The following is a 24,130-nucleotide window of genomic DNA, read 5'->3' as shown; positions in this document are numbered from 1 at the left end:
GTATAGATAGTTTAATCATTGGGAAGCATGTAAAATACTCCTGGCCTGTGTTAAATGTACTGTTTGGGTTCAGATTATATTTGGCACCTTTTTTTTGACCATCTTTGCCGAAAGCACTTCTACTTTTAGTCTAGTGGACTTTAGTGGAACAATAAAATACCCCTTAGACAGAGTTTTTTTTAGATAAAATTGTATTCTGTGTATAAAATTAATACATAGTGAAACATATAGGAAAAGCTAAGGATAGACAGGATAGATGAAAAATGGTATTTCTTATTCCTATCTCTTGGGGATAACCATTGTTAAAGTTTTGACACATTGCTTTCTCAAATAAATATTTTGAGTTATGGAGATCTATGTGTCAATGCTTATATATCTTTACCTGTCTTTCTATCTATTTGTCATCTATCCATCTATCTATTCCTCATACACATACACACGTGTACACATACACGCACACCATTTTGTTAAATAAATAAAATTAAAAGAATAAAAAGAGCATTTTTAGCTAGACCATGTATTTATGTATACTTTTAATTATTATAATATATTTCTGTTTGAAAAAGAAGATTCATTTTCAGGTCCTAAAAGCCTAGTAATGTCTACATAAAAACTTTAATTTCTCATCCAAATCGAAGCGTCTCCCCTCTACTCAGCCTATTTCTGACACCCTCTGGCTCAAGGACTTGTAATGAGGAAGGTGAGAAACATATTATTATCAATCCTCATCCTGCTGTTGGACTCCCCAGTGTTCAAACAAGGGAAGGGGAATTAGAGGAAAAGAGACAAAGTTGTAGATGACTAGTACTATTTTTAGTTCTCTATTGACTAATACTATTTGTTAGCCAGGTCGTCCATTTTGGAAAGTGTCCCAATATTTACACAGAATGGATGGATTTCTAGTTCTTCAGGGTCAGTTTGCACATGCAAGTGCGTGCGCGCGTGCACACACACACACACACACACAGAGTTTTGTGCTATGGTGTTTCCTCATACAGATATTTCTCTGACTCCTTAACATGTTTTTCAACTGCCTCCTAGTTTTCCTTTTGGGTCACATCCATCATACCACTTAGCTCTCACGAATCTTATGCATCCTTACCTTGCTATATGGCTGAAGTACAAGCTGCTCCTTATGACTATCTTTTGTCCTTATTTTGCTAACTCAGATGACTCCAGCCCATCACTTGCTTTCAGATCGAGAAGCGGTCTCTAGGGTCCTGAAATTCCAGGCGACACACATCAAGCTCTGTCAAGATTCTCACTTTATTTCAGTCTTTTTTGGAGCATTTGAGGGAGAGGTTGAAGGGAAGGGAAAATGTCACTGTATTTTCTGTGAGTTTGAACTATTCTTCTCTCTTAAGAGTGCTCTTGAATCCACTTTTGAACTTTAGACTTCATATAAGTAGGTTATAGGTGGTGGTAGGAGTTGATAGTTGCTGGAACAGTTCTTTTCTCTTCATTGAATCCTCCATGGATATGTCTAGCATCTCTCTTTAGAATGTGAAGTTATTTATAACTCATTGTTCTCAGTTTTGGGCTTCAGCCAAAATCCTAAGACAACAGGAAAGGTCCTATTCAAATTCTTGAAATATATATATATATATATATATATATATATATGCACACACCCAGATACAGAGATGATTTCACATTGCTTATGTTGTGCTTTTTAACCTTCTTCTTTTTACTGTCAATTATATCATGTTCATTTATCATGTAATTACATTTCTTTGGAAATGAAATACTAATAATTAATATTTCATCTTTATGAAAATGTCATAATTTATTTTCCCTTTTAATTGTTAAAATGTTAGTTTTTTATTGGATCATAACAGTAATACATGCTCATTAAACATTTTTGAAAAATACAGAAAAGTAAAAGAAGACAATAACATCATTTGTAATTCCATGAATAAGGACTACCTGCCTTTTGGTATATTTCTTGCTAGATTTTCTCCCTCTGAATAGCTGTAGATAAGTATATGGATATACAGATAGTTATATCTATGTATGTGTATATATGTATGCATATAGAAACATATTTAATCTCTAATACTTTTTATTATCATACATCTGTATTCAAAAATGAATGGGGTTCCTACTGTATATAGTTTTGTACCCTATTTTCACTTCCTATTATATTTTGATTTTCATATTTGAAGAAGTATTTTTGAAACCTATTTTTTTATTACTAGCAAATATATGTCAATTATACAAAGGTTAGAACATATAGACTAGCAAAGAAGAAAGTCAAAATAATATTAACTTTTTGGTATTTATCCAGTCTGAAGGTCTACCAAACCGCCTCTAGATAGAAATGAATTCATAATAATACGACTATGCAAATCTCACTAGCTATAGAACACATCAGTCTTCTGCTGCAAAGTCTGTCTCCTATCCCTACCCTCTCCAGTTATTTATGGCATTCCTCACATTAGAATGCTAATCATTCACTTCTGCTGCTCATTCATCTACTGGTGGCAGCTGTATTAGGATATAGGAGGCATTGGGAGGCCATATCCCTCTGGAGAACCTGGTTGGTGGATGCAGTGTAAACTGCCATGCTCTAGTACCCCAAACCACAACCTTTTGTCTCTGGGAATTCAGTCCAGTTTGCTACTGCGCTCCTTTTTTTCACTTAGGATTCTTTCCAGGGATCCCATAGTTTGTACCTGAAATCTGTCCTTCCTACCATCCTCCCTCCACTTCCCATAGTCTCAGAATGATGTCTGTATATGTGGGCAACTAAACTATAGACACAATTACAAAAATACCCTTTGCCCTGGGGGGGGGTGTTTCAGCCTTGTTGTAATTCATTAGAAGTTGTCAGATGGGAAGTTGGCACAGGCAGTGCTTGCACATGCACACACATACATACATGCACACATTTACAGTTATGGGAAAGATTTTTATAATACACATATTTTATACGATGAAATGCTTTTCTGGGTGTATTTATTATTAAATCTTTTAAATTTTTTAATGTTTTTTGTTTATTTTTGAAGGAGAGAGAGACAGAGCATAAGTGGGGGAGGAGCAGAGAGAGAGGGAGACATAGAATTTGAACCAGGCTCTAGATTCTAAGCTGTCAGCACAGAGCCCCATGCGGTGCTCAATCTCACGAACTGTGAGATCATGACCTGAGCCACAGTCGGACACTTAACTGACTGAGCCACCCAGGTGCCCCTGTTATGAATCTTTTATGTGTTTAAAGATTTGTATCTGTGTAAGCATGTGTACATGGTAGTTTTAAAGATGTGTCTATAGATCCTTTGGTACTCCTCCACTAAGGAGAAGCTTAATTACCCTCCCCTTGAATGTGGGCTGGACTTAGTGACTTGCTTCTAGTGGTAGAATATCACCTCTAATGTTAGATTTTAAAAGACTGTGCATCCATCTCAAGCTCCCTCCCTTCCTCCCTTCCTCTCTCTGTCTCCTTTCACCTCTCTTTCCCTCTTTCTCTCCCCACTCTCTATAGGGGAAGCAAGGTTGTGAACAGTCTTATGGAGATGATCACATGGGGAGGAAAGCAAGCCTCTTGCAGTCCTCCTGAGCCTGGAAGAAGATCCTTTAGTCCCAGGTGAGTCTTCACAGATTGCAGTCCTGGCCAATAGCTTGGCTGCAACCTCATGAGAGATACTGAACTAGAACCATCCAGCTGAGCTACCCCCAGATCCCTGACTCAAAGAAACTTGAGAGAGAATAAAAACAATTGTAATTTTATGCTGTTTAGTTTGGGGTAATTTGTTATACATTAATAGATAATGAACACAGGATAGATAGATAAATAGATAGATGATAGATAGATAGATAGATAGATAGATAGATATAGATAATATGAGTTATAAATTTATGAAAACCTATGACCCAGGAATCAAGCTTGCAACATTCCCTACTACTCAGTATATCATGAACACTTTTATATGCCATTAAACTTTACCCAATAATATTTTTAAATGATTAACAGCATTCTATGGTATAAATGCAATTTGCTTGACTCCAATACCAAATTTTGGATATTAAACTAATTTCTAGTTATTCATAATTAATAATCCTCTGTTGAACTATAAAGTGTATAGTCAGGATTCTTAATTGTAAGCCACAGAAAACTTTTCTTGATGATTTAAACAGAAAAGGGATTTTCTTAGGTAATAGACCTAAAATTACTTAAAAATAAAAAGTAAAAAGCTCTGAAAAATGAAACAAGGGGCAACTGGGTAGCTCAGTTGGTTGGTTAAGTGTCCTACTCTTGATTTCAGCTCAAGTCATGATCTCACAGTTCATGGGACTGAGCCCTGTGTCAGGCTCTGCACTGACAGTGTGGAGCCTACTTGGGATTCTCTCTCTCCCTTTTTCTGTCCCTCCCCTGCTTGTCCCTCCTTGTGCACACACACACACTCCCTCTCTCTCAAAATAAATAAATAAACTTTAAAAAAAACCCAAAGGATATTAGGAAATGGAAAAACAACATACCATATAGCCCTTTGGAGTACAAAAAGCTGCAGAAAATATTCAAATAATATTATGAAAACTGTTTCAGGAGGAAAATGAAGCCACCTCAATATCTTTAATGCTGATCCTACACCTATGGCACTCACTGATCTCGGTGGCACTGCTGCCTCAAGTGCCCTGGGAAATCTTGTCTTGTGACTGCCAGGCAGGATTCTCTTAGTCTCTGCTTCTTTCTGATACTGCCTCCCAAGTTTGGGGTTGGTGGGTGTGACTGGTGGAGTCCTTTTCAAAGGCATCTGCCCTCCAAATGAGAAGGGAAAAATGAGAACTTGGCAATTTTAGTTTCTATCCTGGGAGATAAGTTGGGTCTTCTGAGAACAAGATATAGATACTGAGAAGTAAAAAAGGGTGCCAGATGTCCACTGACATCCACATTGGCATGTGCAACATTAGCTTAAATTTTTCTTGCAGTAATAATAAAAACCTTTCTCCAACTTAATGTAACTAACCTTCCTGTGTCCAAAATTCATTCCCCTCCTTTCCAAAGGGGAACCACACAAAATGTCATTCACTGCTGCATCCTGAAAAATCCATTTTCCTTCTAGTTTATTTACAATCTATCGTAATCCTAAGAGACAAACTGAAAGTTGTTTAGCATCAACATACCCTATACAAAATGGTGGAAGGAAAGATAAACAAGAAGGGAGAAGTGAAATATATAAGCCTGAGAAAGGAGGAAAACACAAAAAGTTGTTGTGATCCTCTCTTTGTAACTGGTCACAAGGCTCAAGTTGGTGATTATGACTTTTCTACTACTCATTTTGTGTATCTTTTTAAAAAATTTAGCCAACACCTCAAATGTCAAAGTGCTTAACATGATGTAGTGTCCCATACAGACATTCTTGAGGAATCTAAGGCTTTGGTTATCTTTCCTACATAAATGTTGTGGCCTCCCAAAAATTTTGTCAGTGAACATTCAGAACCAGGAGGCACCCCGGGATGTTCTTTTAGAGTCGTCAATATTTCTTACTTTCTTAATTGTGTAGCAGCAATTCTAATTCCTCTTGACAGAATCAATCTCAAAAGTCAACAGCATAATCCCCTTTATTTCCTGTTCACTTAGTGGCCTGAAGAGTCTGAATTGGCCAGGTGGTATTTTCAAGTTACCCATTAATTATTCCCTTGTATCTTTAAAAAAATTTTTTTTAAACGTTTTATTTATTTTTGAGACAGAGAGAGACAGAGCATGAACGGGGGAGGGGCAGAGAGAGGGGGAGACACAGAATCGGAAGCAGGCCCCAGGCTCTGAGCCATCAGCCCAGAGCCCGACGCGGGGCTCGAACTCACGGACCGCGAGATCGTGACCTGAGCTGAAGTCGGACGCTCAACCGACTGAGCCACCCAGGCGCCCCCCTTGCTGTATCTTTTGATATAAGCAGTAGTGCTTTGGTTACTGAAACAACCAAATCAACAGCACCCAGAATTTCACGGGTGGAAAGTTATATTTTGAGAATGCCTGTATTTTGCACGGGGCCTTCTGAAATCTAGAATTCCCCATTCTACCCCCTTTCAGTCAACTGATCATTGGCAGCTTTGCATAATACCTTAGGCAAGAATAGAGGAAAGGATAAAATGGTAGCACTAAAACCATTTGTGCCTTCAGAACTTTATCAGGTCCCATCGTGTATATCCACTTCCATTTGATGATGGAGCATTTTGGAGTACACCTGACTTAATAGACAAGTGGGTTAAGATGTCAGATTCATAATGTGAAGTTTCAGGTCCCATGGTCACATGTTTAGCTGTAAATAGGTACCAGAGACAAACCAGGATCTATTATTCAAAATAGGAAGAGACACTTGAGGAAAGGGTAATGGCTTTGACCACGAGCCTGAAGAATTTCTTCTGTGATTCCCCTAGGGGCTAGCCACAAACTTAACTATTGGATTTCCTGGGTAAAATAGTGAAGCTACTTCCAGTACAGTTTGGTCAGCTGAAGAGCCTTCTTTGTCCTCTGAGACTTTACTTGAAATTCATACCTTTTATATTTCACACCTATTATATTTCATAAATGCTCAGACGGCATATTCAAAAGTGGTTACATTTTCTCTCTTACAACTAAAATGGCTCAAGTGTAATGTCCTTTTGGGGTGGATACAAATTAATGCACTTTATCTTTCACTTTGTTTGAGGCAGCCCATATTGCCCTGGAAACATCTTTTAGAGAAGTTTATATTAGGGTACTGTGTTTTTATATTTTTATCTCCCATTATCTGGAAAATGTATATTTTACCCAGGTATATTTTTACCTTTGGTTCCTAGTTTCCTACAAGCCAGAATAATGTTCTAGGAAGGTGAAACAATCCATTTATCTAAAGGGAATCCAGCTTATCTCTTACCTAAACTCATAAGATTGGTATTTTTCAGAGGTAGGAGTCTCAGGAGAATGACTAATGTCTACTATAATAATGAATGATTCCTGTTAGGTCTGAACTTGCAGTCAAGGAGGATTAACAATTCAACATACTTCTTTGAATGAGGCTGAGCAGTATGAGTACATTTGACAACGAGGATCTTAAGAAAGACCATTAAGTGTATCATTCAAATACAAAAACCAGTGTACTTCCCCTAGCCACTTTTACCACACTTTGACCCTTGTGGACAAGACATGTTTCAAAACTTTTAGTTTGTGTTGTTTTCATGTGGAAAAATGTGAATGTTCTCTTCATGGATAGATTCAAACTTTCTGAACAACACTATGCTCCCATAGTCATTTGTCCTGGGGGAGATATAGACAAATGGATTTAGACTAGGGTGGGCAAGAGACACTTACTACACTGAACCTATCATGATTCTCTCTACTTCCTAATGACAGAACAAAAAGGACAGGTCCAATGTGCAGAGGTAGGGGAATAGTACCCGATTTGTCACTTTGTCCATCCTTTACGAAAATTCCTCTGCTTACTTTTTCCTGTTTATTCAACAAATCCTCCACCTTTTTTCTGGTTTGCCAAACCCAGTCCTTTGACGTTTCTTTGTCTCTCTTCATGTACATTTCCCTGAGGACTTTTTAAGGGTAATTACATAAACATAGCTTTTAGCGACTAAAAAAGTAACATGTAGGGAATGCTATATTTCAAGCATTTTTAACTCCAACGTAAGTGCAAAAATTTCTACAGGGCATAGGTATGTAAAGTTGAAAGGAATATCTGATGGGTGTTTGATCGCTTTATGCTATTCATTTAAATACACAATCTTCATATGTCTATGATTATTCTAGTATTAATTCTTACAGTCAAATTTCTAGGTCAAAGGAAGTACATGTTCATAAAGGGCAAACTTGGCCCCAAGAAAAGATGAATTAATTTATAATTCTACCAATAGTGTACAAAAAGCTTATTTCTTTATATCTTTGTTAAGATATTACAAATAAACACAATCTTTGACAATCTGCTAAGTAAAAGGTATTATCTTCTTATTGATTTCTAATAACTTTTTGTATATAAAAATATTAAACATTTACTTGTCATTGGTGTTTAAATATTTTCTCTAGGTTTTTTCCTCCAGTTAGAAGGAATATTTGTATTAAATATATATGTGAAGAATATATCAACATTTTCCTTAATTTTTTTTGCCTGGGTGCATTGATAGCATGCCTAGAAAGTCTTTATCTGTGCTTAATTTGTGTAAATGTTCCCCTATAGTTTCTTATAAAACATTTTGTTTCATTATTCCAAAGTAAATCTGTATCCAATCTGTAATTCATTCTAGGGTATATCTTTTGGGGGAGTTGTTGCAAGGAGTATGGCCAGAGTCACAAAAGATGAGTCCACAAACAAAGTACAGTTAAGTGAAGGTCCTCATACTTGAGTCAGAATGAGGCCCTGACTCCAGAATGAAGCTTCTTTTTATTAGGATAATTACTAAAGACTACGTGCATAAAATCAGCTAAGCAAGTGTGCTAATCAATCTAATGGTTTAGCTTTTCAAGGTTGAATTTCGAGTTAATTGGTTTCTATAACACTAGGAAGGGTCAGGTGTGAAGGAGGATTGGGTCCTGGACAATGTTAATGGCTCTAGGCGTTCCTTACAAGCAGAGCCACAGCCACTTTCAGCTATGTAAACATGTCCTAAGGCCTTGCACCTCTCCAGCCCTTCTCTTTTGAAGTCTTTTTTCCTTTTTAAAAAAATTTTATTTATAATCTTATATATACATATATATATATTTTTTTTTTTTTTTGAATTTAACATCCAAATTAGTTAGTATATAGTGCAACAACGATTTCAGGAGTAGATTCTTTAGTGCCCCTTACCCATTTAGCCCATTCCCCCTCCCACAACCCTTCCAGCAACCCTCAGTTTGTTCTCCATATTTATGAGTCTCTTCTGTTTTGTCCCCCTCCCTATTTTTCTGTCAATTTTGTTTCCCTTCCCTTATGTTCATCTGTTTTGTCTCTTAAAGTCCTCATATGAGTGAAGTCATATGATTTTTGTTTTTCTCTGACTAATGTCATGTAGCATAATACCGTCCAGTTACATCTATGTAGTTGCAAATGGCAAGATTTCATTCTTCTTGATTGCCAAGAAATACTCCATCATATATATATATATATATATATATATATATATATATATATATATCACATCTTCTTTATCCATTCATCCATCGATGGACATTTGGGCTCTTTCCATACGTTGGCTATTGTTGATAGTGCTGCTATAAACATGGAGGTGCATGTGTCCCTTCAAAACAGCACAACTGTATCCCTTGGATAAATACCTAGTAGTGCAACTGCTGGGTTGTAGGGTAGTTCTATTTTTAATCTTTTGAGGAACCTCCATACTGTCTTCCAGAGTGGCTGCACCAGCTTGCATTCCCAACAACAATGCAAGAGAGATCCTCTTTCTCCTCATCCTCGCCAACATCTGTTGTTGCCTGAGTTGTTAATGTTAGCCATTCTGACAGGTGTGAGGTGGTATCTCATTGTGGTTTTGATTTATATTTCCCTGATGATGACTGATGTGGAGCATTTTTTCATGTGCCTGTTAGCCATCTGGATGTCTTCTTTGGAGAAGTGTCTATTCGTGTCTTTTGCCCATTTCTTCACTGGGTTATTTGTTTTTTGGGTATTGAGTTTAATAAGTTCTTTATACATTTTGGATACTAACCTTTTATCTGATATGTCATTTGCAAATATCTTCTCCCATTCTGTCGGTTGCCTTTTAGTTTTGCTGATTGTTTTCTCTGCTGTGCAGAAGCTTTTTATTTTGATGAGGTCCCAGTAGTCCATTTTTGCTTTTGTTTCCCTTGCCTCCAGAGATGTGTTGAGTAAGAAGTTGCTGCGGCCTGGATCAAAGAGGTTTTTGCCTGCTTTCTCCTTGAGGATTTTATTTTTAAATTTATTTTTTAATGTTTATTTATTTTTGAGATAGAGAGAGACAAAGCATGAATGGGGGGGAGGGGTCAGAGAGAGAAGGAGACACAGACTTTCTGAAGCAGGCTCCAGGCTCTGAGCTCTCAGCACAGGGCCCGATGTGAGGCTTGAACCCACAGACCATGAGATCATGACCTGAGCTGAAGTCGGAAGCTCAACTGACTGAGCCACCCAGATGCCCCTCTCCTTGAGGATTTTGATGGCTTCCTGTCTTACATTGAGGTCTTTCATCCATTTTGAGTTTATTTTTGTGTATGGTGTAAGAAAGTGGTCCAGGTTCATTCTTCTGCATGTTTCTGTCCAGTTTTCCCAGCACCACTTGCTGAAGAGACTGTCTTTATTCCATTGGGTATTCTTCCTGCTTTGTCAAAGATTAGTTGGCCATACATTTGTGGGTCCATTTCTGGGTTCACTATTCTGTTCTGTTGATCTGAGTGTCTGCTCTTGTACCAGTACCATACTGTCTTGATGATTACAGCTTTGTAGTATAGCTTGAAGTCTGGGATTGTGATGCCTCCTGCTTTGGTTTTCTTTTTTAAGATCGCTTTGGCTATTCAGGGTCTTTTCTGGTTCCCTACAAATTTTAGGATTATTTGTTCCAGCTCTGTGAAGAATGCTGGTGTTATTTTGATAGGGATTGCATTGAATATGTAGATTGCTTTGAGTAATATTGACATTTTAACAATATTTGTTCTTCCTATCCAGGAGCACAGAATCTTTTTCCAGGAAGTCTTTTCCTTTGATGCTTCTCTCCTGCATCTCCCACAGAGAATTATCTGTTTTCCCCCCCCAAATGATAAGTTCCCGGCTCTATTTTTAAATTGTTTCTCCCCTGATTTAAAGCACTATCTTATCCCACACTGAATTCTTAGGTATGCTAGGACTTGACCTGTCTGGGCATACTTTTCTATTCCTTTTGGTTTGATTCTGTGCCTTAGTTTTATTATTGCACAATTTTAAACATTTTATTATATTTAGTTCTTAATTTGTCTTTGGTTGGTAAGAACATATTATTTTCCAAGTGATTCAGTTTGTCGAAGCTATTTAATCTAAAGTTTTATTCCTAGAATAGCGCTATAAAGTTGTTTTGAATTGGCATTATGTTCCTATTTTAAATACTTATGACATTTGTATTCACCTCATAGCTATATTAACAACAGTTATTTAGTTTTAACAATGTTTAAGTGGTTTCAAGAAACTGTCTTGCCCAGGTAAATAACATATTCTATATTCTAGAGGTCTTGTTTTGACTCTCTTCTTAGTGGATTCAAATTAGACTTGGAATAATACTTTGCTTTCCATGAGTCCACAAGTAATATTCTTTATTAGCTCATACACAGACACATACAGGAACATAAACACAAATACATAAATATCTAAAGCTCTCTTTTTGTTGTGTGGATACAACAGAAATTTTAGTTGGGGTTAGATCTTTAGGGAGATACAAATTTTTTTTCCTTAAAATTATCTGTAGATGTTAATTTTTAGTATCATTCTTAATTTTGATTTATTATTCAGACAGCTCTAGAATACTTTTTATTTTATCCTGGAGAACTGCACTTCAGAATTTGACCTATTGCATATCTTAGGTTATCATTTTGTTATTCTCATGTAAAATGACTATTTTGATACCTATACAATTATTAATTACTTCATTGTCTTTGACATTTTGTGTCCCTGAGTATAAATCTAAGAATCCCTATTTTTAAAAAAATTTTACACAGCATACTTTTTTTCTGTCTATATACTTGTTTTACATTTTAGTAATGCAAAATTTTCTTTAAGAGAGCTTAGGTAATTGGCACCTTTCCAGTAAAATTTCCTGCAGCAAGTAGAGAAACAGCAATCACACATATTCTGTTTGCACTGCTGTTTCAAAAGGTTTTCTACAATGATATCCTTGATTGTTTCTTCTGTTTTAATGTTAATTTTTCTTGGAATTTTTGTTTTGAATTCACTGTATTGTGGGTCATCTTTTCAGGTCTGTACCCCTAATTACTGATTTGATTTCTGGACTCTGCTATACTCTATATTGATTTTAATATAGATTTTAATTCTATTGAAATGCTAATTTTGTCTCATTGTTCCCTTATTTCATACTCAAGACTTAGTCCTAGATTTCCTCTTTATTTTGCAGTTCAATCATGCTTGGTTTTATTTCAATTTAATGTCATTATTTCATTTGTTTCTCTAATTAATTGAGTTCAAACTTTCAGGAGATTTCTGATAACATGAAGTGATGTTTTCTTATAATTGTAAGTCTTCTGCACTTTGTTTTTTTTTTAATATATGAAATTTATTGTCAAATTGGTTTCCATACAACACCCAGTGCTCATCCCAAAAGGTGCTGTCCTCAATACCCATCACCCACCCTCTCTTCCCTCCCACCCCCCATCAACCCTCAGTTTGTTCTCAGTTTTTAAGAGTCTCTTATGCTTTGGCTGTCTACCACTGTAACCTCTCTTTTTTTTTTTTTCCTTCCCTTCCCCCATGGGTTTCTGTTAAATATCTCAGGATCCACATAAGAGTGAAAACATATGGTATCTGTCTTTCTTTGTATGGCTTATTTCACTTAGCATCACACTCTCCAGTTCCATCCACGTTGCTACAAAAGGCCATATTTCATTTTTTCTCATTGCCACGTAGTATTCCATTGTGTATATAAACCACAATTTCTTTATCCATTCATCAGTTGATGGACATTTAGGCTCTTTCCATAATTTGGCTATTGTTGAGAGTGCTGCTATGAACATTGGGGTACAAGTGCCCCTATGCATCAGTACTCCTGTATCCCTTGGATAAATTCCTAGCAGTGCTATTGCTGGGTCATAGGGTAGGTCTATTTTTAATTTTTTGAGGAACCTCCACACTGTTTTCCAGAATGGCTGCACCAATTTGCATTCCCACCAACAGTGCAAGAGGGTTCCCATTTCTCCACATCCTCTCCAGCATCTATAGTCTCCTGATTTATTCACTTTAACCACTCTGACTGGCGTGAGGTGATATCTGAGTGCAGTTTTCATTTGTATTTCCCTGATGAGGAGCGACGTTGAGCATCTTTTCATGTGCCTGTTGGCCATCCGGATGTCTTCTTTAGAGAAGTGTCTATTCATGTTTTCTGCCCATTTCTTCACTGGGTTATTTGTTTTTCGGGTGTGGAGTTTGGTGAGCTCTTTATAGATTTTGGATACTACCCCTTTGTCCGATATGTCATTTGCAAATATCTTTTCCCATTCCGTTGGTTGCTTTTTAGTTTTGTTGGATGTTTCCTTTTCTGTGCAGAAGCTTTTTATCTTCATAAGGTCCCAGTAGTTCATTTTTGCTTTTAATTCCCTTGCCTTTGGGGATGTGTCAAGTAAGAGATTGCTACGGCTGAGGTCAGAGAGGTCTTTTCATGCTTTCTCCTCTAGGGTTTTGATGGTTTCCTGTCTCACATTCAGGTCCTTTATCCATTTTGAGTTTATTTTTGTGAATGGTGTGAGAAAGTGGTCTAGTTTCAATCTTCTGCATGTTGCTGTCCAGTTCTCCCAGCACCATTTGTTAAAGAGACTGTCTTTTTTCCATTGGATATTCTTTCCTGCTTTGTCAAAGATTAGTTGGCCATACGTTTGTGGGTCTGGTTCTGGGTTTCTATTCTATTCCATTGGTCTATGTGTCTGTTTTTGTGCCAATACCACGCTGTCTTGATGGTTACAGCTTTGTAGTAGAGGGTAAAGTCTGGGATTGTGATGCCTCCTGCTTTGGTCTTCTTCTTCAAAATTACTTTGGCTATTTGGGGCCTTTTGTGGTTCCATGTGAATTTTAGGATTGCTTGTTCTAGTTTCGAGAAGAATGCTGGTGCAATTTTGATTGGGATTGCATTGAATGTGTAGATAGCTTTGGGTAGTATTGACATTTTGACAATATTTATTCTTCCAATCCATGAGCAGGGAATGTCTTTCCATTTCTTTATATCTTCTTCAATTTCCTTCATAAGCTTTCTATAGTTTTCAGCATACAGATCTTTTACATCTTTGGTTAGATTTATTCCTAGGTATTTTATGCTTCTTGGTGCAGTTGTGAATGGGATCAGTTTCTTTATTTGTCTTTCTGTTGCTTCATTATTAGTGTATAAGAATGCAACTGATTTCTGTACATTGATTTTGTATCCTGCAACTTTGCTAAGTTCATGTATCAGTTCTAGCAGACTTTTGGTGGATTCTGTCGGATTTTCCATGTATAATATGTCATCTGCAAAAAGTGAAAGCTTAACTTCATCTTTGCCAATTTTGATGCCTTTGATATCCTTTTGATGTCTGATTGCTGATGCTAGAACTTCCAACACTATGTTAAACAACAGCGGTGAGAGTGGACATCCCTGTCGTGTTCCTGATCTCAGGGAAAAAGCTCTCAGTTTTTCCCCATTGAGGATGATATTAGCTGTGGGCTTTTCATAAATGGCTTTTATGATGTTTAAATATGCTCCTTCTATCCCGACTTTCTTGAGGGTTTTTATTAAGAAAGTTTGCTGAATTTTGTTAAATGCCTTTTCTGCATCGATTGACAGGATCATATGGTTTTTAACTTTTCTTTTATTAATGTGACGTATCACGTTGATTGATTTCTGAATGTTGAACCAGCCCTGCATCCCAGGAATGAATCCCACTTGGTCATGATGAATAATTTTTTTTATATGCCGTTGAATTCGATTTGCTAGGATCTTATTGAGAATTTTTGCATCCATATTCATCAGGGATATTGGCCTGTAGTTCTCTTTTTTTGCTGGGTCTCTGTCTGGTTTAGGAATCAAAGTAATACTGGCTTCATAGAATGAGTCTGGAAGTTTTCCTTCCCTTTCTATTTTTTGGAATAGCTTGAGAAGGATAGGTATTATCTCTGCTTTAAACGTCTGGTAGAACTCCCCTGGGAAGCCATCTGGTCCTGGACTCTTACTTGTTTGGGAGATTTTTGATGACTGATTCCATTTCTTTGCTGGTTATGCATCTGTTCAAGCTTTCTATTTCCTCCTGATTGAGTTTTGGTAGAATGTGGGTGTTTAGGAATTTGTCCATTTCTTCCAGGTTGTCCAGTTTGTTGGCATATAATTGTTCATAGTATTCCCTGATAATTGCTTGTATCTCTGAGGGATTGGTTGTAATCATTCCATTTTCATTCATGATTTTATCTATTTGGGTCATCTCCCTTTTCTTTTTGAGAAGCCTGGCTAGAGGTTTATCAATTTTGTTTATTTTTTCAAAAAACCGACTCTTGGTTTCGTTGATCTGCTCTACAGTTTTTTTAGATTCTATATTGTTTATTTCTGCTCTGATCTTTATTATTTCTCTTCTTCTGCTGGGTTTAGGCTGCCTTTGCTGTTCTGCTTCTATTTCCTTTAGGTGTGCTGTTAGATTTTGTATTTGGGATTTTTCTTCTTTCTTGAGATAGGCCTGGATTGCAATGTATTTTCCTCTCAGGACTGCCTTTGCTGCATCCCAAAGCGTTTGGATTGTTGTAGTTTCATTTTCATTTGTTTCCATATATTTTTTAATTTCTTCTCTAATTGCCTGGTGGACCTCTTCATTCTTTAGTAGGGTGTTCTTTAACCTCCATGCTTTTGGAGGTTTTCCAGACTTTTTTCTGTGGTTGATTTCAAGCTTCATAGCATTGTGGTCTGAAAGTATGCATGGTATGATTTCAATTCTTGTATACTTATGAAGGGCTGTTTTGTGACCCAGTATGTGATCTACCTTGGAGAATGTTCCATGTGCACTCGAGAAGAAAGTATATTCTGTTGCTTTGGGATGCAGAATTCTAAATATATCTGTCAAGTCCATCTGATCCAATGTATCATTCAGGGCCCTCGTTTCTTTATTGACCGTGTGTCTAGATGATCCATCCATTTCTGTAAGTGGAGTATTAAAGTCCCCTGCAATTACCACATTCTTATCAATAAGGTTGCTTATGTTTGTGAGTAATTGTTTTATATATTTGGGGGCTCCTGTATTCAGCGCATAGACATTTATAATTGTTAGCTCTTCCTGATGGAAGACCTCTATCCTGATGGATAGACCCTGTGGTTATTATATAATGCCCTTCTTCATCTCTTGTTACAGCCTTTAATTTAAAGTCTAGTTTGTCTGATGTAAGTATGGCTACTCCAGCTTTCTTCTGAATTCCAGTGGCATCATAAATAGTTTGCCATCCCCTCACTCTCAATTTGAAGGTGTCCTCAGGTCTAAAATGAGTCTCTTGTAGACAGCAAATAGATGGGTCTTGTTTTTTTTATCCATTCTGATATGCTGTGTCTTTTGGTTAGCACATGTAGTCCATTTACATTCAGTGTTATTATAGAAAGATATGGGTTTAGAGTCATTGTGATGTCCGTAGGTTTCATGCTTGTAGTGATGTCTCTCGTACTTTGTCTCACAGGATCCCCCTTAGGATCTCTTGTAGGGCTGGTTTAGTGGTGACGAATTCCTTCAGTTTTTGTTTGTTTGGGAAGACCTTTGTCTCTCCTTCTATTCTAAATGACAGACTTGCTGGATAAAGGATTCTCGGCTGCATATTTTTTCTGTTCATCACATTGAAGATCTCCTGCCATTCTTTTCTGGCCTGCCAAGTTTCAGTAGAGAGATTGGTCATGAGTCTTATAGGTCTCCCTTTATATGTTACAGCATGTTTATCTCTAGCTGCTTTCAGAATTTTCTCTTTATCCTTGTATTTTGCCAGTTTCACTATGATATGTCGTGCAGAAGATTGATTCAAGTTATGTCTGAAGGAAGTTCTCTGTGCCTCTTGGATTTCAATGCCTTTTTCCTTCCCCAGTTCAGGGAAGTTCTCAGCTATGATTTCTTCAAGTACACCTTCAGTACCTTTCCCTCTCTCTTCCTCCTCTGGAATACCAATTATGTGTAGATTATTTCTCTTTAGTGCATCACTTAGTTCTCTAATTTTCCCCTCATACTCCTGGATTTTTTTTATCTCTCTTTTTCTCAGCTTCTTCTTTTTCCATAATTTTATCTTCTAGTTCACCTATTCTCTCCTCTGCCTCTTCAATCCGAGCCGTGGTTGTCACCATTTTATTTTGCAGCTCATTAATAGAATTTTTTAGCTCCTTTTGGCTGTTCCTTAGTCCCTTGATCTCTGTAGCAATAGATTCTCTGCTGTCTTTTATACTGTTTTCAAGCCCAGCGATTAACTTTATGACTATTATTCTAAATTCACTTTCTGTTATATTATTTAAATCATTTTTGATCAATTCGTTAGATTTCGTTATTTCCTGGACGTTTTTTTGAGGGGAATTCTTCTGTTTCATCATTTTGGATAGTCCCTGCAGTGGTGCAGAACTGCAGGGCACTTCCCCTGTGCTGTCTTGAATACCTTGCGTTGGTGAGTGGGGCCGCAGTCAGACCTGATGTCTGCCCCCGGCCCACCGCTGAGGCCACAGTCAGACTGGTGTGTGCCTTCTCTTCCCCTCTCCTAGGGGTGGGATTCACTGTGGGGTGGCGTGGCCCGTCTGGGCTACTTGCACACTGCCAGGCTTGTGGTGCTGGGGATCTGGCGTATTAGCTGTGGTGGATTGGCAAGGTGCACAGGTGTGGGAGGGGCAGGCTCAGCTTGCTTTTCCTTCGGAGACCCACTCTGGGAGGGGCTCCATGGCACCGGGAGGGAGTCAGACCCACTGGAGGGATGGATCTGCAGAAGCACAGCGTTGGGTGTTTGCGCGGTGCAAGCAGGTTCCTTGGCAGGAACTGGTTCTCTTTGGGATTTTGGCTGGGGGATGGGCGAGGGAGATGGTGCTGGTGAGCGCCTTTGTTCCCAGCCAAGCTGAGCTCTGTCGTCTGGGGCTCAACAACTCTCCCTCCCATTGTCTTCCAGCCTTCCTGTTCTCTGAGCAGAGCTGTTAACTTATAACCTTCCAGATGTTAAGTCCCACTCACTGTCGGAACTCACTTCGTCTGGCCCTTCTGTTTTTGCGGGCCAGACTCGGGGGCTCTGCTTGGCCAGCGGGCCGCCCCTCCGCCCCGGCTCCCTCCCACCAGTCCATGCTGCGCGCACTGCCTCGCCGCCCTTCCTACTCTCTTCCGTGGGCTCTTGTCTGTGCTTGGCTCTGGAGACTCCGTTCTGCTAATCCTCTGGTGGTTTTCTGGGTTATTTAGGCAGGTGTAGGTGGAATCTAAGTGATCAGCAGGACGCGGTGAGCCCAGCATCCTCCTATGCCGCCATCTTCCCCCAAGTCTTCTGCACTTTAAATCTATCTTTTCCTTCCAGCTTATATAGGGCCCCTGTAACTTTCTTATTAATTTAAATTTATAGATACCCATTCTGTAATAAAAGATTAATTCAAGCCAAATATTTGTCATTAAACCATATAGCTGGTTGTGTTTAGATGTCTCTTATTAGATCTTAAGCTAGTATTCAGATGATATGCACAACTATGAACGCGATTTTGGAGGATTGTGCTAATTCAGGTAGCATCAACTCTACTGGACATAGAATCTCCTACTCCTTTTTCTAAGCTTATGGAAGATTTTTTTTTTTCCTGAACAGCTTGAGGCATTATATGTTTCTTCCTCTGTTAGATACACCACATCTAAAACTTCAATCCCCTAACTGCCCTTAAAGTTTTACTTATCTCTCTCCCTTCTAGTTTGGCCTCATATCCCAGTGTGATATTGTCCATTCACTTTCAATCTGAAAAGTGTTACAAATTACTGAAATTGTTGTTCCTTAATAGGAGAAAAGCAGGAAGGACCAGTGTGAGAGAGAGGTGAACGTAAGAGAGAATTCTCTCCTTTTTTTCCCCCTTGATTTTTTTAAATGTTTATTCAGTTTTGAAAGACAGAGAGCATGAGTGGGGGAGGTTCAGAGAGAGAGGGGAAACACAGAATCTGAAGCAGACTCTAGGCGCTGAGCTGTCAGCATAGAGCCTGACATGGTGCTCAAACTCGCAAACTGTGAGATCATGACCTGAGCCAGTTGCCGCTTAACCGACTGAGCCACCCAGGTGCCCCATGGGGGATTCTCTTAAATGCTAGTAAAAAAACCCAGTATGAGCATTGATTAATATTCAAACTACTACTGTTGCAACATCACATCTCTTCCTATGCTGAAGAGAGAACATATGTGTAGGTCAATAGGCAGGAGAGCTTGTGGACTGTAATGGGTTGTATGAATGGACTGTGTGGTGAAAAAGGGTGGGAGGAGATGAGGCTGAGGGGATCAGAGTTACAGAATCATGACATATATCTGCCTGTGGAATCTAACTTTATCCTGAAGGAGGTGCTGAAATGTTCAAAGCTGGTATGTAATGCAGTGGGACAGAAAGATCTCTTTGGTAATCATTTGATTGGAGCAGGAGGAGATTCCTGACAGGAAGAGCACATAGGATGCATGGAAATCACCCAGGCAAGATAAGGTAACATCCTGGGGGGAAATGAAAGACTTTGTGATTGGACTAGAGGGCAAAGGAACTGGAGGAATCCAGGGTGACTCTTAGGCATTTGGTTAATGTTACAGGGTCAAGGAGTGTGACATTCACTGGAATAAGCTGCCTTCTTGGGCTGCGGTATTAAGTGATGATGAGTTCAATTTTGGAACTTTATTAGTGATTTCATATATACAATTTTCTACACAGGCAGTGATCACTTTAACTTTAGTGGAACAACAACAAAAAATGTTTCCAAGGATAATATAAGCTGACTGTTTTGTACGCATGTATTGCCTACTTAAACTATTTGGATTGTGGTATGTTGTTGCTAAGGCCAAGGAAAGTAGAGAAATTAACCAACAAGATCAGTATTTAAATCAGGGTTGCGTTGGCAGCACAAGAGAGTGAGAAAGAGCTTAGCTTTGGAAGGCAGGAAATTAATATCCTTGAACGGATTTTACTCATTAACAATAGGATTTGGGTCAAGACAGTTAGTCACTTAGTCATATAGGCTCCTGAGTTCCCTATTTGTAAAAGATAGATAATATCATCTTTCAAGTTATTTCGGAGTCTTAAGATCTGAACCAGATAGCTGATATGAAATTGCTTCCATATGCTGGTTTCATATCTGGAATGACAAGAAACAACATATTAGATATTTGTTGGAAACTGCATTGGGGCAAAAATGTTCTGGTGGACTACCTTATGTAGTAAGGATGTAAGGAAGACTAGCCTTTTGTGCATTTTAATGCTACCTTTGATAAAAGAATATATTTAATTCAATTTTGGTAAACATAATAGTTTGGAGACTAGAACATTGCAAATGTAAATTCTGACACATTACAAATAAAATAAAGCTAAATGGCAGTACTGAGTGCCAGAGAGATATTTTTTGCAATCAATTTTTTAATTAGCATTTTCCTTTATTAAAAATACAAGAAGAGAGAAAAGAAAATAGTTTTGCATTCAATATTAATATAATTTTCAACTCCTGGCTATGATTACATCATAAATATCACAGCCAAACTTCTTACAGAACTAAATACAGAGCATTTCATATTCTTTCAAACAAGTTCACATAATTAAGAAAGTGTTTTTCAAATGAAATAGAATTATCTCGTTTACTCTGCTGTATTTACATATGTCTTTCATGAAGAGCTATTTGGCAGTAAATCTAGCTGTTCTTTAAATAAGCATACTAAAATACTTCTTCAGAGTCTAAAGTTCTACTAAGAGGAAAAAAAATCCACACCAATTTTGCCTCTGAAAAGATATTATCACTGCTCTTTTTGTTGGTCTAGAGACAAAATATTGGAGAAAATGGAATTTTACCAAAAGCAAATTATGAATTCTCTTTCACAGAATCTTATCCTACAGTTTTTTTATAAACCAATAAAAATTAATGGATTAGGGGGAAAACCCACTTATTTACCTCAAAGTATTTTGGAATAAAGAAACTGATCATTATTTACCCAGTGGCAGTCCTAGGTAAGCTCCCCTCAGGCAGAAGTCCAAATGAAAGACTTAAACACTGCAAATTGTGTTTGTCACATGAAGCTCTACCCCTCAAAACAAGCCAGCCCCACTTTTGATTGGTAAATATTTTAAGCTAGTGTCCAGTCAGCACCGTAGTTTGAATGGGTTTTATTACTAAGTTTAAATTTTGGGTATGTTAATATCTGACAGAGATTCTATTTTAACTCCGATGGTAAAACTAAAAAAAATAAATAAATAAATAAATAAATAAAAGAGGGGGGAAAAAAAGGAAGCTATTTTAACAGCTGAATGGATTTGAGAACAATAACTTTTTAGTTTGTGCCTGAGTGTCAGCTCATTCTTGTTGTCACCAGGGGATTGATTAGACTAGTGTTTCAGAGGCCATCTTTGAAGTCAGGCTGCTGGAGTTTGAATCCTGGCTTGCCTACTTAGGAATCATGTGGCTTGAAACACATTACCTTCCTTCTCTGTCCTCATTTTCCCTAATTATAAAATGGGGAAAGTAATAGTACCTGTCTCATAGTTGTTGAGAGTATGAGTGAACATATAAAATGTTTAGAACAGTTCCTGACACATTAAGTACTCAGCAGTTATAAGCTCTCCTTACTATTCTCAAAGAATAGTTAACACAACAAAAAGCTGATAAACAATGAGAAAGAATAGAGTAGGCTCTTTTAGACTAGTGCGCTGGACGTTGCAGGGATTTGAGAGAAGGAATGCACCATTAATGGGGGCTCTACCAAAGGTTACCTCTCATTCTTATTGCTTGGGATCGATCTTGAAAAACCAAGAGGAGGAGTATATCGCTATTTCCCTGAATGCTGGCGACCTAACCAGAACCTTCAGTTCTTTTCTTACTGGTAACATTCATTCCCAAATGAATCCCTCCTCTCCCCCTCCTACCCCCGCAAACTTGCAAAACCCACATGCCTCTCCTTGCTTGAGAAATACATGTGCCAAGTTTGAAATTTTAAAATTCAAACTCCTTTAATTTTTTGCATACACATAAATTCTGGCAAATTTCAATGCTGGTAAAAAACACGTTTTGCTTGTTGGAATGCTATTATCGCTCCAAACGAATGAACAGATTTCTTCAGCCTTTTTAAATGTAATTCATTTCTGAGAAGACAATAGGGATGAAGAATTTCTTCTTCAAGGGTCATGCTTAAGGAGGTGTAGAAAGTACTGAATTTGTGCATGCAATATACTGAATAAGTTTCCTCTCATCTATAACTGGTTATTTTATATACTTTTATTTGCAAAACTCCCAGTGAGACAACATAGCCTTGACAAAATGAAGAAGAGTGTTAACCAGAACCTCATTTAACCCATTACGATGGATAGTTTCGTGTGTCAAATTGGATAGGCTATGTTACCCGCCTTTTCAATCGCATGCTAATCTTGGTGCTGCTGCAAAGTTATTTTGTAGAAGTGGTTAACATCTGCAAACGGTCGACTTTTAGTAAAGAAGACTACCCTTGATAATGTGCATAGGCCTCATCCAATTGGTAGAAAGGTCTAAGGGCAAAACAGAGGTTTTTCCCTTTCATGTGGGGTCTTCAGTGCCAGCTTCTACCTGAGAATTCCAGCCTGTAGGCTTGATCTACAAGTTTTGAATTCAGACCAACCAAACCCCACAATCTCATAAGACAATATATATATGTGTGTGTGTGTGTGTGTGTGTGTGTGTGTGTGTGTTACACACATATTTGTATATTATGCAGTTTTGAGGATGAATTTATCCTCAAAAAGGTGTATTTATGTGTATATAGAATATACATTGGTTCTGTTTCTTTCTCTCGTAGAGCCCTGACTGATAGACTCCTCACCTTAACTGTGATATAAAATGCAAAGTACAAATTTCACTGGAATAAGACTTTTTACTTCAACTGCAACAACACTACTGATTTTCAGAATTTGGGCATCTGATATGGTTGGTTTTTAACTTTTTATTGAAATATTACACACACACACACACACACACACACACACAGAAGAATAACACATATCCAATTGAACGCACCTGTGTAACCAACACCCAGATTAAGAAACAACATAATCTGGATACCAGAAGTCACCTTGGTTCTCCTTGTTGTCATGTCTCCCCTTCTCCCAGAGTAACCAGTATGCTGACTTCTAAACACATAGATTAGTAACCAGACATAAAGATTTTCAGTATGGGCAAGTAAATGTGTTTGGAGGATAGATGTCATTATCTTCAGACTTAGAGTGAGGTCTCGAAGCAAAGAGACAGTCTTATTACTCAGAGATTGCTCACAGGTTAAGACTTACTAAAGTTCAGAGCAAATGATGAATTTTTCTTATTATTTTAAAGCCTTAGTCACTAGACGGGTTTTCTTAAGTGTATATTATAAAATCTACTCCAATCAGTAGTTGCAGAAAGCTAAGTCCAGAGAGTAGGGAATTTAGGAGACAGTTTCTGCCCTTACATTATTTAATAATTAATTGCAAGAAATAATTAATTCTGTAAAATGGAAGTTTGGTTCCTTTCAAACTTCAAGCCAGTGGTGCTGGAGTGGTCTTGAATACTCCAGCTTTTTCATAAAGATGTTAGATCAGCTTCTTTGAAGAGAAGAGACTTTCTATGAATATATGAAAATATTCATATTTTCAAATATGAAAATATCTCCACTATTGGCATTTACACGATTTGTTATTAGTAGTACTTTACCGACTTTGTGAAGTTCCCTTAGTCTTCTGAAGCTATTTCCTGGTATCACATATGCAATCAATTGACATTTCCTTACCAGAAAGTTAACCTACAGCAATTTCCAACTTGATGTACATTTTAAAGTTAAATAAATATCAGAAGATTATTGGTGTAACTAGCACCGCTTCAGAACTTGCATTAGAAAAACTCTATTTCATGGTGGAAAATAGGACTTTTACATCCAGAAAGATCTATGGAAAGATGGATGCTTAGGAAATGAAGCCAGGAAAGGACTCCAAAGTTCCTGTGTATACTCTCTGGCCAGAAACCTCCCAGGCACCTGTTACAGCATCCCTTCTCTCTTGGTCAATGTGGGCATTCAATTCTATTTCTTCCTTGGGAGGGCATTACTCAGATCTAAATATACACAACTCCCCAAATCCCTCAGGTTTTAAAAAATTTCATGACATTTGATTTATGGAGGTGAAAAAAAAAGGATCAGGGGAATGCAAAGCCCTGTTAAATGGCTTGGCCATTCTAACTTTCAGTGTGGTGATGAGAACAAAATCAGATTAATCTGGCCGTTGGGGATTTCCATGTTGATAACATTTCTGTATTTATATCATAGTCATATGGGTGCATGTCTTATCTTCACTAATACAC

The 24,130-nt window shown here is 37.7% G+C and overlaps 1 long non-coding RNA gene across 1 annotated transcript; it reads left to right on the top strand.

Moving 5' to 3' along the window:
- The first annotated feature begins 3,486 nt into the window (after positions 1-3,486).
- Positions 3,487-22,661, top strand: LOC123582951. Its single transcript, XR_006704669.1, has 2 exons — positions 3,487-3,583; positions 22,602-22,661. It is a non-coding gene; the product is annotated as an uncharacterized LOC123582951 (long non-coding RNA).
- The last annotated feature ends 1,469 nt before the right edge of the window (positions 22,662-24,130 follow it).

The sequence above is a fragment of the Leopardus geoffroyi genome, chromosome B1 (genome assembly GCF_018350155.1).
Source record: "Leopardus geoffroyi isolate Oge1 chromosome B1, O.geoffroyi_Oge1_pat1.0, whole genome shotgun sequence".
NCBI classification, from domain to species: domain Eukaryota; kingdom Metazoa; phylum Chordata; class Mammalia; order Carnivora; family Felidae; genus Leopardus; species Leopardus geoffroyi.
Note: the sequence above shows the minus strand (reverse complement) of the source record. Positions and strands in the feature narration are given on the sequence as shown.